General features: G+C 41.1%; 1 protein-coding gene across 1 annotated transcript in view; it reads left to right on the forward strand.

Annotated features, from left to right (window-relative positions):
* The window catches only part of LOC137366375 (probable G-protein coupled receptor 139), a 172,211-nt gene that overhangs the window by 9,694 nt on the left and 143,944 nt on the right, over window positions 1–18,573 (forward strand). The gene's annotated exons all lie outside the window — the stretch shown is intronic.

Consider the following 18,573-nt stretch of genomic DNA (forward strand, 5'->3'; position numbering starts at 1 on the left):
TTAGTATCACATCTGTCTTAGGGAACATGTTAGAAGCTATTATTAAAGGCGGTATTGCCGGCACTTAGAAGAATTCAAGTTAGCAGAATCAACATGGGTTTATGAAAGCGAAATCATATTTAATCCATTTATTGGAGTTCTTTGAAGAAGTAACATGTGCTGTGGAGAAAGGGGAACCAGTGGATGTACTGTACTTAGATTTCCAGGATGCATTTGATAAGGTGCCACATCAAAGGTTATACGAATCAAAAATCTCATGGTGAAGGGAGTAACTTGTGGCTCGGATAGAAGATTGGTTAGCTAACAGAAAACAGAGAGCAAATATAATTGGGTCATTTTTGGCTGGCAAGATATAATGAGTGGTGTGCCACAGGGATCTGTGCTGTGGCCTCAACATTTTGCAATTGATATAAATGACTTGGATGAAGGGGCCAAAGGTATGGTTGCTAAGTTTGCTGATGATGCAATGATAAGTAGGAAAGTAACTTTTCAAGGGGACATAAGGAGGCTGCAAATGATTATAGATAGCTTAAATGAGTGGACAAAGACCTGGCAAATGGAGTATAATGTGGGTAAATGTGAAATTCTCTATTTTGGCAGGAAGAATAAAAAAGAATCATATTATCTAAATGGTGAGAGAATGCAGAGCTCTGAGATGCAGAGGGACATGGGGGTCCTAGTGCATGCATCACCAAAGGTTCGTTTGCAGGTTCAGCAAGTAATTAGGAAAGCTAATAGATTATTACCCTTTATCTTGAGGGGAATTCAATACAAAAGTAGGGAGATTATGCTTCAGCGCTACAGGGCATTGGTGAGACCACTTCTGGAGTAATCTGTACAGTACTGGTCTCCTTATTTGAGGAAGGATGTAAAGGCGTTGAAGCAGTTCAGAGAAGCTTTACTGGACTAATAATTGGAATGGGTGAGTTGTCTTATGAGGAAAGATTGGACAGGCTCGGCTTATATGCACTGGAATTTAGAAGACTAAGAGGCGTCTTGATCGAAACATATACGATCCTGAGGGGCCTTGACAGGGTAGATGTGGAAAGGGTTTTTCCTGTTCTGGGATTATCTAGAATGAGGGGTGACTATTTAAAAATAAGTGGTCGCCCATTGTAAACAGGGATGAAGAGAATATTTTGTTTTTCTCAGAGGGTCGTGGGTCTTTGGAATTCTCTTCCTCAAAAGGCAGTGGAAGAGAATCTTTAAAATATTTGAAAGGCAGAGGTAGAGAGATTCTTGATAAGCAAGGGGGTGACAGGTTATCGGGGGTAGGTGGGAATGTGGAGTCGAGGTTACAATCAGATTAGTCACGATCTTATTGAATGGCCCAGTGTCCTACTGCTGCACCTAATTCGTATGTTGGTATGTTTGTAGGCTCGGGCTTAGAAAGGTACTGTCTTCAAATGTGGACATTTTAATGTTCGATCAGTGAAAACCACAATAAAACGGGCATTGATTTTTTTTTCTCAGAATCAATTGTTTTTCCCACTTCCAATTTCTCATTTGTTGTTGTGTTACGATCTCTAGAGTATGCATATTCTTGTTACAGCCAGGTGAGGAGGGGTCCCAAGCTCTCCACTTGTCTTATCTCTTATTTCATCGGCACAGGGTTTATTCATTTCTAACAGTGGTCGTGCTGACCACCTCAGTGAATATTTTACCTTTTTCCTTTACTGTGATCGTGAAAGAACCAATCGTGTGAATCTGAGTTCTTTTTGCCTTCAGTCTGGTTCAGTAAATATACCGAGTCGGATGTGTAGGTAAAATCAATTACTTTATTTGCGCAGTCGCCAGCGGACTTACTCTGAGAACAGCGGCACTGACTCCACCAGAGTCTGTCGGGTCCCGCCCCCCCCCAGAGTAAGTGAAGTTTGTGATACAGGTACTACTGTTTATACATTAAGATTCATGCTACACCTCCTTGTTTAACCAATCAGTGCGGTGCAATTCGACTTCACCCACGTGGTGACATGCAGCACATCTGTTACTGAGGTTACAATACACTCCATTCTCAATACATACTTGTTACTAATAAAATATTGTTTTGTACCAGCAAGATAAAACAAAGCGGACAAGCAAGCTAATTAGCAAGAGCATAGGAATCATCAATAACCATGCTGGTCTCACTCCCTACATGGATCATGAGTCTGTCTCTACCTTGTGACAAGTAATTGCGGCGCATCCTGCTATCTCGATTAGGTGTACATTCCTGAGTGTTTCGTGCAGTCTGCAGCAACATCAAGTAGTGGCGGTTCACGAAGATAAGAGGGGCCTAGCACTCCTTATCACTCACACAGGGATGGACATCATTTGAATCACAGGAGTCCATTTGTTCCAAACCAGAGGGAGTCACACAATCAGGCCATAAAGAACAGATGTCCATGCAATTACCAGTGTCGTCTAGTCTTTACTGTCTCACACGCTCTGCCTTTACTTTTAACTATTTCATTGTGGTTTCTGCCACTTAAATTCAAAGCTCAGCAAAGCTACTATTCCTAACTTGGCTATATTTCCCATTAAGCATCGTGCCATACCTTTCTGCTCACTTCCACATTCCCCCCTTTTATCATTCTATGATAACCTTCTCTCTACTGATCAACGTATATATGATTATATATATTCACTAGGATTATATGGATCTATTTACTCAAATAACATTTAAACATATAAAAGCAAATAAAGAAAAAACTCAGCAACTGCTGAATCAGAAGGGTAGGCTGAGTCACCCTCTAACAAGGGGGCGTGTATTAGCCTGGTCATTATGTTTTTCATTCTAACTGTTCCCTAGGATTGTCATGTCTGGGTGATAAGAAGAGTGCTGTTGAAGTACAATGTCTCGCTCTTTCTCTCTCTCTGTACCAGCTGCAAGGCCAAGTTGCCTCTGCAGCCCTGAAGTTATGAAGTCATTTCTGATAAGCTGTCCCTCCCTGCAGCACTGAAGCTCGTTTGTTAGCAATACATGATTGATTAATTGTCCCATCTTAAATGTTCCCATGTAATTCTGTTCTTAAAAATTCTAAAATCTAAATTCTGTTCTCACAGTAATTAAATTCTGTTCTCACAGTCCCCCTTTGATTCTTCAAAACATTTGTAAAAATCATTCCCTTGATCCCACCTAGGTCCCTTTAATGGTCTCTATTTGTCTAGAAACAGCCTTCAACACCCAGAGGGGTCGCACTCAATACGTTGCCTGCTTGTGCCAAAATAGGGGCCTGCAGGAACTCTGTAAAGGCATAAGTTTTGCAGGGGCTTCAACTATCTGCTTACAAAATAAAAGGTGATACACCTGTACAATGACAATTTCATTCGCAAAGCATAAGCATAAGCAGTGTAATATTGAAGAAAGCACAATTTAACCATCACTATTACATAATCAATCAATTGTGCGAACATAATACAGTCGCAATTTCATTCTTAGAGTATACTGATCTTTCACTAATTCATTTTAACAATATATGAATAGGTTATACAATTACCCTTGTGTGGCATAACTAATTGCCTATCCATTTATAGCGTAAGTTCGAATACAGATTGCCTTTTTGGATAGCTGTCCAACCTGTGTTCAAACATCCTCTTACATCGCCTAATTAATTTCTAAAGTTGCCAAATTAAGTAGGTCACATATAACACCATGATACCCAAAACCACTATCAGGACATGGGAGATAATTCTAAACCAGGGGTGTATCTGCACGTCTGACCCCCAGCTCCATAAGTCCTGCTGCCAGGTAGAATCATTTATCTTGTCAATCTCATCTTGTTGCATCTTCGACTGTTGTTCCAAATTGTAGTACACTACAGCAATGACTTCTAGCTGCTGTCTCTCTTTACCCAAGCGTGTGGGCAATGGCTGAATAGTCAAATCCTCCTTAATACTTTCTGTCACAGTTATTGTTTCTGTCTTTTGCTTATGTATCCGTACCAACTCCATCTTCCCTACTCGGGTTGGTATTGTGGGTTGAACCAAAATGTACTGTTGCTCACCGGACAGGTCCGTTTATGTCCATACTGGTACTCCTTCTCTGTGGTGGTTAAGCGATTTCTCCCCTTTCCCCATATAGGCCCCATGGGTTAGCTCTGACAATGCTTTCCTAGTCTCCATGGTATAATTTACAGTGGCATTAAACCCACATTTTGATTCTGCCGTTTTATAGTTAGGATGAGGACGTATGACCACCTGGTTTTCCAGACTACACTCAGACAATGGACAATGTTGTTCCAATGACCTCTTTTCCAATTTCCACAACATAGGGTAAAATATCATTGTATTTTATGTAATCTTTTCCCCTTATCACTCCTGTATTTTCTACATTGTATAATTGCATCCCTAACTTATCTCTCAGAATTACAGGTAGTCCCAACACTACTCCAATACTCATAGAGCCTGCATTTACACATTCCTGATCTTTCCATACTTTAAATTTTCTGATTTGGCACCAGGTAATTTTATCATTTGTGTGACTATTTAAGTATTCCAACTGGGGGTCATTGATCCAAACTGGCACCTGTCTTGCATCAATTTGCCTCGAATTTTCTCGAATTTGTTCTAACATTCACAAACTATATGTACTACAAACACTCTCATTATTTGAAATGTCATTGTTCATTAAAATATGTTACTGGTTACTAAAAGAATATTTCTAGATAGACAAATTGTCTCAATTGCCTTTGCTCTGGTTTTCATCCTCCTTCACTGCACATAGCGCCTGTATGAAAGGCAAGCTAGTATGCCCCATATTATGGCCAGTATTAACTGTATTTTACTATGGAGGCACCGGTATTGAATCTGGTAGCAACGTCATTAACTATCCCTCTCCTTGTCCTATAAAGTTGATTCTGACCTCGCAATCTGACGGCACCCATGGCATTGGCAGCCTGCTGCATTACAATCTTACTTAATACACTAAACATATTTCTTGCCTGTTCCGTACAATATCCCGGCATTTGCATCCCTGAGATAGTGACCAGGACAGGCACAATCGCATGTTTAACATTATCATACAACGCTTCCCCTGGGCTCGATGTACCCACACACATCCATGTTCCTTTCAACTTTCCTTATCATCTGTTGCCCAATGGGAGGGGCACAAACAATTCCAAAGACACAGCTCTCAGTTACCCCGTCCCCTTTCTGTCTGGTCACGCAGTTAGCACGGTCATCTGTGGAACACCGTACACACTTCCCATCCAACATGTTATGCAATGCCCCATAGTTCATGTAGTCCATATTAGTACTCCTTTCATTAATCCGTTGTGCATCCATAGTCTTTGTTCTGCAGGCCCCACAGCCACTGCAGTCCGGTTCTTTCGCATTCGCCATTAGTGGTTATATCTGTAATTTAAACACACTGCCCTGGTGGTCACCAGGTGTTAGTACTTGTCCATGTTGTGAGTATCCTCCGATGAGGGATACATGTCTACCTGTGGGGACCGAACATGTCCTGGGGAATCCAGGAGTTAATTTATATTTTTATCATCTCTACTCTTTTGAAATTATCTATATGGTCCCGTTGTGCTCGGGTTTCGTTCCCCACAATCCTTGCCCATTTTGTAACCCATCTAATAATAATCCAAATGCCTATCAATACTACCATTATTCCCTTGATTATATTTTTTCAGTTGGGACCATGTATTTCTATCGGCCCTTCCCTACACAATTACTTTGTCTCCCACAACAGGCACCTTTGTTTGTTCCTCTATCATGTTTCTATAGAACCTCCTGCCTCACCTTGTGCAGTTGTCTGCACAGCTCCTTCACAAATCTTTAACCCTTTCTCTTGCGGGTCCTATTTCCTGCTATGACATCCCCAGGCAACCTCATTGCCCTTCCTGTCGCAGTATTCATCAAGTCTTTCCTACTTTAGCTACACCACTCTGTCCTTTTTGTTCCTTTTTCAAAATATCCTTTACTAGCTGACTAAGAGTTCTCACATTCTGGTCCACATTTTCCAAATCTATAGTATTGACAATTGAAGTTCCCTTATTAAGGACTGTGGCTGCGTCATTCACTAAACTACGTTTATGTCTCTTTCCCTTTATTATTCCCTGATTACCAAATTCCTGTCTCAGCAATTGTTACAGTAATACCTTGTACAACTCTCGGGTCTTAGGGCACCAGCCAGGTAGCTGGATATCTGAGATATTCAATATTACCGGTACCAACTCAAGTTTTATGTTATCATATACAATTTTATTAGCTTTATTATCGCAAGTCCATTTTCTGGTCCTGTAGTCAAGGCTGGACAAGGGATATCAGTCACTTGTGGCTGTTGGGTCGTAACCGTAATCGTTAGTAATTAAAATGTGGGGGTAATCGTGGTAATTGGAGCTTGTTGTCCGTTTAATAAATTTTGAATGCGGGTTTGATTGTTAGCTCCTTCCCTCGTACACCCCCCCCCCAATGATTTTGCCACAAAAGGTCCCTTGAGGGCCTTTGCTGTCAAAAGCTGACACACCTGGTAGATTAAATTGTCTACTAAAATAAAAGCAAAATATTGCAGATGCTGAAAATTGTCTCATTGATAAAGATGCTGTGATATTTGATGTCTGCAATTAAGGTCTTAAATTCTCAAAGCTGCTGGATCTCTTGCTGTTGGATCAATTCTCACATGACCTTTCATCACCTGCTTAAAAACAACTCACAAAGAATCCACTGTGGCTCTGCCCCTGAACCCAATGGGTTCATTTGTCCAATTCTACCTGTCAATTTAGAAATTTAAAATTTAACAATGTCCAATATGTATAAATTTTACTCTCAGCAATGCAAAATTGTGTGATGGGTTAAATGGAAAAACAGCAGCTGCAGCGGGGGTTTTTTTTCAAGGGACGGAGCAAAATCGTCTCAGCTGCGTCACTTTACAAAACCTTTTTCTTCTCTGATCGAAAAAAACACACTTCATTTTAATCTATCTTTTTCAATCCTTTTGGTATCCTTAGGGTTGCTCGCCTTTGAAGTTGAAAATGCCACGAATGCTTCAGTTACTTTCCAAATAACAAATCACATCTGCACACTTGCACTGGTATCTCACTGCCATGCCACATATTCTGAACTCTCAGGTGATGTTATCAAAAGATCAAATATCAGCTGTGATCAAAAGGGGAGGTGGCTGGTGGTGTCTATCTCAGATCTTTGCTTACCTCCCCCTGCAGGGTCCTGATGTCTCAGGTTATGGCCAGACTTTCAAATGTAGCTCTCTAAAAAACTCATATCTCCAAGAGAAAACTATCAATTGCTAGTCGTATTTACACTTTCCTGATATTCACTGGAAAATTCGAGGCTTCTTGGAAATTAACTGTTTATTTCACTGTTTGATTATCCCCAGAATTCCTTTATTAGCGCTTGCATCAGCCAGATCTGATTGCCAATTCCCATTAATTATTATTCTATTTCATTTTGAGCCCTGGAGAACCTTTACAATTAATATTAATAATTCCTTAAAACAGAAATCAAACATTTCCATTTGATTCCAGACATTAGTGATATTGTTTATGTTTTTGTTTTAACCTTAGATGACATTTTAATTCCTTAAATCACTTGCCAAATTAAACTGGATTTTCAACATTTCAGATTATTCCAAATTCAAATGACAGTAAATTTCCCTTTGAATGCTTTAAATAACCACTCATATCAATTTAATTTAGTTTATCGATCCAAATTTCTTATGCCCAGACTTGGTTGTACTTTTTGTACGTTAAAGACAGAAGTGCTTGCAACTATCTCTCCTTCTCAAGCACTTTGTCTCATCGATAAGGATGGTTGCAGCAGGGTTAATTTCTTGCTTGTCTCCAAGGGGGCGGAGCAAAACATTCTCCGCTGCGTCGCTTTACGTAACCTTTTTTTAAAGGAAAAGAACTAAACTCCTTTTTAAATGGTTTTTTTTTATCATTAGGATTTCCAAACAACAAAATCCTTAGTAACATTATCAACTTCAAAGGAAACCATCTCCATCAGGAAAGACAGCATTTTAGATTAAACTCCAATTGTTTCCAAACTTATTTTTTCATCTTTTATAAGAGGTTTCTAATCCAAGGATGATTATTTTTTTAACAAAGATGATTCCAAATTCCAATTCACTGCAATCAATATTTAAAAATCAAAACTGCCAATGTTATATGAGTGAGTCCTCTGTCCGGAACTGAAGACTCCTCCAAAACATGACATAATAAACTTGAAAGTTCATTGTGGCAACAAATAAAATTTCCAGTTCTTCAACTTAAACAGGTCAATTAACCTTAATAGTAATAATTCAATTCAGACTTATTAACTTATACTACTTATTAACTACACACAGAACAGAATAGCACGTGCTTATTTTAAAAGATAGGTAAATTATGTCATTTTCTTGTTCTTTCTTCAGGCGCCTTTTCAAATGACTGTAATAAAACCAAAAACTAAAAAAAAAGTTACCTAACATTTTTAACACAAAATAGTTAACACCAGCTTCTTAAACAAACTTTAAACAGACAGAATCTTTCCTATATATCCTTTGTTTATCCTTCTCTCCCTTAAAACAATATTCAATTCCTGACATTTGCTACTTAAAACAGTCAGTAAAACATGTCTTTAACTTAAACTCAAAAAGTAGAACAGATTTTAAACTGGAACTCCAATTAAAGCAGGAGTGGTAAACTTCAAATTGGATTTCTGCCAAACATCTTCAGAGCTTCAAGGCTGAAGCTTATCTCTTCCAAAATTGTTCCTTGCCTTTTCACAGTTGCAAAACCAGCTTTTAAAAATTTTTTTATCTTAAAATATAATTCAATTTTATATCCCATTCCTGGGTGAACAACACTAAATCGAAATGAACACACTCAACAACCACTTTTCACACTCATTCAATTCCAAACAACTTCGAAAATTGATTTCTGTAATGGGTTACGAATTCAAAATACCAAATTTCTTTCAAAATTCCCTGTCCCAATGTCAAGGAACACACACAGGTTCAATTAATTCACAACCAAAACATGACTCAAGGTTCCCATAAAATATACACTTGTAAAAATAAAAAAAGTAACAGACTCATTCTCTCATCATTAAGGCCAGACAACAAAGAATTAACGACAGTCAGTTGTACAGAACAGAAGCTGTACATGCCAGACATTCAATTCATTCGCAGAAGCTTCCAACATTCTCACATTGAAATCAAAGACACAGTCACTCGTTTTTACTCTAAAAAACACCTATCTTTAAAACACATTTTTACCGTGGCGCTTCTGCGTCTTTCTCGAGGGGGCAAACGGACGTGGATCGCCTTTCTCCAGAGGACATGATTTACTTGTCCCCGGGGGCAACCCTTCTTCCTTATAAGCCGTCGAGCCCATTCTTCCTTCTACTTTCTCAAACCCTAGTTCTTTTCTATGAATCAAGCAGCATTAAAACGAAAGAAAACAAACAAGACACAAGAAAACGAATAGACACAGTAACACAAACAAAGGACGAACCACACACAAGGAGACGAACAGGCGCAGCCAATGTTGGGATCAACAGAATTTTTAGAGTCTTTTGGTTTCCCCCTTCACTAATCGGTATTCCTAATTTAAGGGCGTTTTCTTGCCAACTTGATAGGAGGATTCTATTTTTTTTCTCCTGACAATATTGTCTCCATAATCCAATTAATTCTTTGGCCCTATTGCCTTTATTTTGTTTCCAGATTTTTTCTTGGGGTTTTTTTTTTTGGTCACTTCCAAATCTTTTGGCCCCTAAGGGCCATTGGTCTCCTAATTTCTTATTTAAGGCTGCCGATAATTGTCTGAAGTATTTCCCTTTATCCGGATATTTATCACCCAGTACGTTACTCACAAATTATCTTATTCGAACCCAAAAATACAAATAAAACCTTAACCTCAGCCATTCTAAAACAATCTGCTTAAGCCTTCAGTCGTGACCAACTTTAACTTTAACCTCAGTTCCCATCAGCCGTCGTCTAAACTAACCAACTGAACCTGACCTAAATAAAATTTTAACCTCAGTTCCCCTCAGCCGCAGTCTAAACTAACCAACTGAACCTGACCTAAATAAAATTTTAACCTCAGTTCCCCTCAGCCGCAGTCTAAACTAACCAACTGAACCTGACCTAAATAAAATATTAACCTCAGTTCCCCTCAGCCGCAGTCTAAACTAACCAACTGAACCTGACCTAAATAAAATTTTAACCTCAGTTCCCCTCAGCCGTAGTCTAAACTAACCAACTGAAACTGACCGAAATAAAACTTTAGCCTCAGTTCCCCTCAGCCACAGTCTAAACTAACCAACTGATCCGGACCTAAATAAAATTTTAACCTCAGTCCCCATCAGCAATCGTCTAAAAAAACAGACTGAACCTGACCTGAAAATTAACCATCAGTCGTACCGACACCGACTGATCCTTATCTTTCTAATCCGCCAGAATGATCATTGATCTCGTCCAGACGATCTTACCTGACCATCAGCGAGTGATCAAACTTTTATCGGACTACGGGACAGAGGAAAACCGACATGGTCATATATCAACAACTCACGTCGGGGGACCATTTCCTCTCTCTCCGTCCAAGACGAGTCTGATTCTGATTTCGCTGATGATCGGCGGTCGTCTGTTGAGATCCCACTTCTGACACCAAAATGTGAATCTGAGTTCTTTTTGCCTTCAGTCTGGTTCAGTAAAAATACCGAGTCGGATGTGTAGGTAAAATCAATTACTTTATTTGCGCAGTCGCCAGCGGACTTACTCTGAGAACAGCGGCACTGACTCCACCAGAGTCTGTCGGGTCCGCCCCCACCACCCCCCCCCCCCCCCCCACCAGAGTAAGTGAAGTTTGTGATACAGGTACTACTGTTTATACATTAAGATTCATGCTGCACCTCCTTGTTTAACAAATCAGTGCGGTACAATTCGACTTCACCCACGTGGTGACATGCAGTACATCTGTTACTGAGGTTACAATACACTCCATTCTCAATACATACTTGTTACTAATAAAATATTGTTTTGTACCAGCAAGATAAAACAAAGCGGATAAGCAAGCTAATTAGCAAGAGCATAGGAATCATCAATAACCATGCTGATCTCACTCACTACATGGATCATGAGTCTGTCTCCACCTTGTGACAAATAATTGCGGCGCATCCTGCTATCTCTGTTAGGTGTACATTCCTGAGTGTTTCGTGCAGTCTGCAGCTACATCAAGTAGTGGCAGTTCACGAAGATAAGAGGGGCCTAGCACTCCTTATCACTCACACAGTGATGGACATCATTTGATTGACAGGAGTCCATTTGTTCCAAACCAGAGGGAATCACACAATCAGGCCATGAAGAACAGATGTCCTTGCAATTACCAGTGTCGGCTAGTCTTTACAGTCTCACACGCTCTGCCTTTACTTTTAACTATTTCATTGTGGTTTCTGCCACTTAAAATCAAAGCTCAGCAAACCTACTATTCCTAACTTGGCTATATTTCCCATTAGACATAGTGCCATACCTTTCTGCTCACTTCCACAATCGGACAGGTCGTCTTGAGTTCAAACAAGAGGTGAGTTTATTACATGTAACAATCTAAACTGGATCTAAATAAAATTATACAAATATACGCTACACATTCACGCACACACTCACATGAGAACCACACAGAAATAAATTACAGAGAGAGAAATACATTTGTGTTGGATTAGTCTCCAGCATAAATAAATAAAACAGGTCTGTGGTGTTCGATAATTAACTGGTCTGCATTTTTCCACCCTTAGTAATGAGTTTCATGTCATCTGCAAGAGATGAAATTAATTCATTTTACATATACGTTAGTATCATTTATATATCTATCTGTATGTCAGGAACAGCACTGGTTCTAATACTGACCCCTGGGAAACAGCACTGTATACTCCTCCAACCCCAGTCTGAACAATGTCTGTTCACCATTTCTCTCTGCTTTCTGTCCTTGAGTCGGTTTCATATCCACACTGTTACTGTGACATAGATCCATGGGTTCCATTTTTCATAACAAGTCTATGAAATGTCATTTGATCACAGGCCTTTTGAAAGTCTATATACATAACTCGAAACAGACGATCCTCATCAATACCCAGTAATGTCATCAATGAACTTGATCAAGATTATCAGACATGATTTGTCATTCACCTATCCGTACTGTTTGTCATTCATTATTCCATGTTTTCCGAGAAAGATATATTTTTGTACTGGGTTACGGCCTCTAGTAATTTCCAACCACCGACATGACACTGACAGTAGACAGGAGTTATCCTAGTTACAGGATTCATCTAATGTCTCCTTTTGTAAACAGGATGTAACATTTACAGTCCTCCAGTCCTCTGTCAACGCTCCTATATCCAAGGAGGATTGAAAGATCCAGGCCAGTGCCTCTGCTATTCCCACCATTCCTTCTCTAATCAACACTCTGCATTGTTTTATCAAACAACTGCATCAAGTTTACCTCACCACCAACTCTCTCCACTCCTTCACTAGAATTCTTTGAGGAAGTGACAAAGTTGATTGTTGAGGGAAGGGCTGTAGATGTTATATACATGGACTTCAGTAAGGCGTTTGATAAGGTTCCCCATGGTAGGTTGATGGAGAAAGTGAAGTCGCATGGGGTCCAGGGTGTACTAGCTGGATGGATAAAGAACTGGTTGGGCAACAGGAGACAGAGAGTAGCAGTGGAAGGGAGTTTCTCAAAATGGAGACGTGTGACCAGTGGTGTTCCACAGGGATCCGTGCTGGGACCACTGTTGTTTGTGATATACATAAATGATTTGGAGGAAAGTATAGGTGGTCTGATTAGCAAGTTTGCAGATGACACTAAGATTGGTGGAGTAGCAGATAGTGAAGGGGTCTGTCAAAGAATACAGGAGAATATAAATAGATTGGAGAGTTGGGCAGAGAAATGGCAGATGGAGTTCAATCAGGGCAAATGCGAGGTGATGCATTTTGGAAGACCCAATTCAAGAGTGAACTATACAGTAAATGGAAAAGTCCTGGGGAAAATTGATGTGCAGAGAGATTTGGGTGTTCAGGTCCATTGTTCGCTGAAGGTGGCAACGCAGGTCAATAGAGTGGTCAAGAACGCATACGGCATGCTTTCCTTCATCGGACGGGGTATGGAGTATAAGGGTTGGCAGGTCATGTTACAGTTGTATAAGACTTTGGTTCGGCCACATTTGGAATACTGCATGCAGTTCTGGTCGCCACATTACCAAAAGGATGTAGATGCTTTGGAGAGGGTGCAGAGGAGGTTCACCAGGATGTTGTCTGGTATGGAGGGCGCTAGCTATGAAGAGAGGTTGAGCAGATTAGGATTATTTTAATCAGAAAGACGGAGGTTGAGGGGGGGACCTGATTGAGGTGGTCAAAATCATGAGGGGTATAGACAGGGTGGATAGCAAGAAGCTTTTTTCCCAGAGTGGTGGATTCAATTACTAGGGGTTACGAGTTCAAAGTAAGAGGGGAAAAGCTTAGGGGGGATATGCGTGGAAAGTTCTTTATGCAGAGGGTGGTGGGTGCCTGGAACGCGTTGCCAGCGGAGGTGGTAAACGCGGGCACGATAGCGTCTTTGAAGATGCTTCTAGACAGATACATGAATGGGCAGGAAGCAAAGAGATACAGACCCTTAGAAAAAGGCGACAAGTTTAGATAGAGGATCTGGATCGGCGCAGACTTGGAGGGCCGAAGGGCCTGTTCCTTTGCTGTAATTTTCTTTGTTCTTTGTCCTTTGTTCACTGTTGTTAAGTTATCAGACTGTTGATCCGACATTCAGTACTGGATGAACAGAAATTGCCTCTAATTAAATATTTGGAAGCCGTTGTTTTCCCTCCCAACTTCAACTCTGTTCCTTTGCTATTGATTCCATCCCTTTCCCTGGTAACAGTCTGAGATTCAGACAGTCTGTTTACAGCCTTGGTGTCATATTTGGGACAAAATTAGCAGGCACATGGACAAATGTGGGTTAATTTAGGAAAACCAGCACGGATTTGGTAAGGGAAAATTCTGTTTATCTAGCTTGCTGGAGTATTTTGAAGAGGAAAAAGGAAGCTTGAGGAGGGCAATGCTGTTGATGTGTTGTAAATGGAATTCCAAAAGCCATTTGATAAAGTGCCACACAACAGACTTGTGACCAAAGTTATAGCTCATCGAATAAAAAGGACAGTAGTAACATGAAATTAAATTAGTTGAGTGACAGGAAACAGAGAGTAGTGATTAATGGATGCTTTTCGGGCTGGAGAAAGGTTTGTAGTGGAATCAAAGCAAAATACAGCAGATCCTGGAATTCTGAAATAAAACCAGAATGTGCTGGAAATACTCAGCATGTCAAGCAGCATTAGTGGCGAGAGAAGCAGAGTTAATGCTCCAGGTTTGTGACCTTTCATCAGATCTGGCAAAGGTTAGAAATGTAATAGCTTTTAAGCAAGTAAAGCGGGTGCGGGGGTGTAAATACAATGACAGAAATGTGGGCATTAGAGCGGTGGTGGGAATGGAGGGTATTGAAATGACAACCGAGCAGAAACTAGGGGTCATGCTTTGGACTGAGCGGAGGTGTTCCACAAATCACTCACCGAATCTGCGTTTGACCTGCTGTGGTGTTCCACTGAACATCAACACCAGCTCGAGGATCAGCACCTCATTGTCCTACTAGGCATTCTACAGACTTCCGGACTGAACATTGAGTTCAATAATTTCAGAGCATGACTGGCCCATTTTTATTGTTATTTTGTTTGATCAGTTTGTTACCATGTCCCAGCCTTAAACTGGGATTTTTATGTTGGTGCTTTTAGCCAGGGCTGTTCATTATTCTGTCATTTAACACCCTCTCTGCACGAACGCTTTGTCTTTCACCACACCATAAGCACACTCTCTTTGCCTTTGCCCCATGACCTCCTGGTCAGTTAATCTCTCTGACCCTCTGTTCCATCAAGACCCCTCTTGTTCTCTTTTCCCCCACCCCTGCTTTATTTGATTAAAACCTATTACATTCCTAACCTTTGCCAGTTCTAATGAACCGTCACAGACCCGAAATATTTACTCTGCTTCTCTCTCTATTCAGATGCTGCCAGACCTGCTGAGTATTTCCAGCACGTTTTGTTTTTATTTAAGGTTTGTAGTGGAATTTCCCAGGGATCAGTGTTGGGACCATTTCTCTTCCTGATATATATTAATGACCTGGACCTTAGTGCGCAGCGAACAATTTCAAAGTTTGCAGATAATACGAAACGTGGAAGCATTGTGAACTGAGAGGAGGATAGGGTACAACTCCAAAAGGACATAGAAAATTTGGTGGAATGGGCAGTCAAGTGGCAGATGAAGTTCAATGTGGAGAAATATGAAGTGATTCATCTTGGTAATAAGAACATGAAGAGACAATATAGAATAAAGGGTACAATTCTCAAGGGGGTGCAGGTAAAGAGGGACCTGGGTGTAGATGTGCATATGAGCGGCACAGTGGCGCAGTGGTTAGCACCGTAGCTTCACAACTCCAGCGACCTGGGTTCAATTTTGCCTGTGTGGAGTTTGCACGTTCTCCCTGCGACCGCGTAGGTTTTCGCCATGTGCTCTGGTTTCCTCCCATAGCCCAAGACTTGTAGGTTGATATGTACATTGGCCATTATAAATTGCCCCTAGTATAGGTAGGTGGGGATGGGGTAGGAATATGGGATTAATGTAGGATTAGTATAAATGGGTGGTTGATGGACAGCACTTATTTGGTGGGCCGAAGGGCCTGTTTTGGTGCTGTATCTCTTTTAAAAAATTCATTGAAGGTGGCAGGACAGGTTCAAAGAGCGCGATTAATAAAGCATACAGTACCGTGGGCTTTATTAACAGCGGCATGGAATACAAGAGCAAGGAGGTTGTTTCGAACTTGTATAAGACTTTAGTTCGGCCTCAGCTGCAGTATTACGTTTCTGGGCGCCACACTTTAGGTAACGTGGAGACATTGAAGAGTGTGCAAAAACCTTCACAAGAATGGTTCCAGCTATGAAAAATGTCAGTTATGAAGATAGACTGGAGAAGTTGGAACATTTTCCTCAGAGTAGAGAAGGCTGAGAGGAGATTTGAAAAAGGTATTCAAAATTATGAGGTGTCTGGACAGAGTGGATGGTGAAAAACTGTTCCCACTCCTGAAAGGATCGAAAACCAGAGGGCAAAGAATGCAAATAATTGGTAAAAGAAGCAGAAGTGACATGAGGAAAACCTTTCCACACAGCGAGTGGTTCAGGTCTGGAATGAACTGCCTGAGAATTTGATGGAGGAGATTCAATGGAGGCATTCAGGAGGAAATTGGATAGCTGTCTGGAAAGGACGATTGTGCAGAGTTACAGGGAGAAGGCAGGGGAGCCACACCAGATGAATTGCTCTTTTGGAGAGCCAGTGCAGACACGGTGGACAGAATGGCCACCTTCTGTGCTGTAACAATTCTGTGACATTTGACCGCAAAATGCGTTTCCAACCTTATATTCGTGCCATCACTATCACCACCAATTTCCACCTCAATAACATCGCCCAACTTCACCCCTGCCTCAACTCATCTGCTGCTGAAGCTCTCACTCATGCTTTCATTAACTGTCGACTAGACTATTCCAACTCATTCTCCCACATTCTACTATCCGTAAACTTGAGGTCATCTAAATCTCTGCTGCCTATGTCTTAACTCACAACAAGTCCCATTCCCCACTCATTGACCTATATCAGCTCACAGTCAAACAATGTCTTCATTTCAAAATTCTCATCCCTGTTTTCAAATCCCTCCATGGTCTCACCCCTCCCTATCTCTGTAATCTCCTGCAGCCGCACAACTCTCCGACATATCTCTGCTCCTCTAATTCCGGCCTCTTGTGCATCCCTGAGTTTAATTACTCCACCATTGGTGGCCACACCTTCAGTTGCCTCGGCCCCAAGCTCTGGAATATCCTCCCTACACAGCTCCACCTATCTACCTCGCTTTTATCCTTGAAGACACTCCTTTAAAACTTGCCTCTTTGACCAAGCTGTTTGTCATCTAACCTAATTTCTCCCTTTGTGTTTCGGTGTTATACTTTGTTTCATAATGCTGCTGTGAAGTACCTTGGGTTAAGTTACTGTTGAAGTTTGTCAGACATGATTTATCATCAGCATATCTCTGCTGCTTGAAATTAATTATGCTATCCTTTTCCAAGCACATTTATGACCTGGGTTGTGAAATGTCCCCATCACTGACGTCAGATTGACTGGACAGTACAGGATTTACCCCAACTGTCCTTTTTTGTAAACAAGGTGTAAAATTTACAACCCCCCAGTCCTCCATCATCACTCCCATATCTCAAGAGGATCGGAGGGTACTGTCCCGTACATCTTAGATTTGCACCATTCCTTCTCTCACCAATGCTCACACATCCCATCCAGACTGGGTAAGTTCTAGGTTATTGTGTTACAAAAAGTGTTGGATTGAAAGAGGTTAACTGAACATGTTCGTTCAATGACTGTAATTAATGTCGGTCTCCATGGACCCCAATTGTGTCACTGGAGGGGTTCCATCTTCTTTCAATGTGTTACCCCCATCGTGTCAGCGGCAACATCAACCCCGGCACTAACAAGGATCAGCAGCTCCAGAGAGAGAGGGAGAGGATAGATCAGAAGCTGAGAACAATAGATTGGAATGTTACAACAATGGGTCAGAATCTGAGAACAATAGATCTCATTATCAAAAAGGAGGAGGTGCTGGATGTCTTGCAAAGCATTAAGGTAGATAAGTCCCCAGGGTCTGATGGGATCTACCCTAGAATACTGAGGGAGGCAAGGAAAGAAATTGCTGGGGCCTTGACAGAAATCGTTGCATCCTCATTGGCTACAGGTGAGGTCCCAGAGGACTGTAGAATAGCCAATGTTGTTCCTTTGTTTAAGAAGGGTGGCAAGGATAATCCAGGAAATTATAGGCCGGTGAGCCTTACGTCAGTGATCGGGAAACTATTAGAGAGGATTATTCAGGACAGTATTTACTCCCATTTGGAAACAAATGAACTTATTAGCGAGAGACAGCATGGTTTTGTGAAGGGGATGTCGTGTCTTACTAACTTGATTGAGTTTTTTGAGGAAGTGACGAAGATGATTGATGAAGGAAGTGCAGTGGATGTTATCGATATGGACTTTAGTAAAGCCTTTGACAAGGTCCCTCATGGCAGACTGGTACAAAAGGTGAAGTCACATGGGATCAGAGGTGAGCTGGCAAGATGGATGCAGAACTGGCTCGATCATAAAAGACAGAGGCTAAGAGTGGAAGGGCGCTTTTCTGAATGGATGGCTGTGACTAGTGGTTTTCCACACAGGTCAGTGCTGGGACCTTTTCTGTTTGTAGTATATATGAATGATTTGGAGGAAATGTTGCTGGTCTGATTAGTAAGTTTGCGGACGACACAAAGGTTGGCAGAGTTGCGGATAATGATGAGGATTGTCAGAGGATACAGCACGATATAGATCGGTTGGAGACATGGGCGGAGAAATGGCAGATGGAGTTTAATCCGGACAAATGTGAGGTAATGCATTTTGGAAGGTATAATGCAGGTGGGAATTATACAGTAAATGGCAGAACCTTTAGGAGTATTGACAAGCAGGGAGAATTG

This window comes from Heterodontus francisci, unplaced genomic scaffold (assembly GCF_036365525.1).
Source record: "Heterodontus francisci isolate sHetFra1 unplaced genomic scaffold, sHetFra1.hap1 HAP1_SCAFFOLD_242, whole genome shotgun sequence".
Classification (NCBI taxonomy): Eukaryota; Metazoa; Chordata; class Chondrichthyes; order Heterodontiformes; family Heterodontidae; genus Heterodontus; species Heterodontus francisci.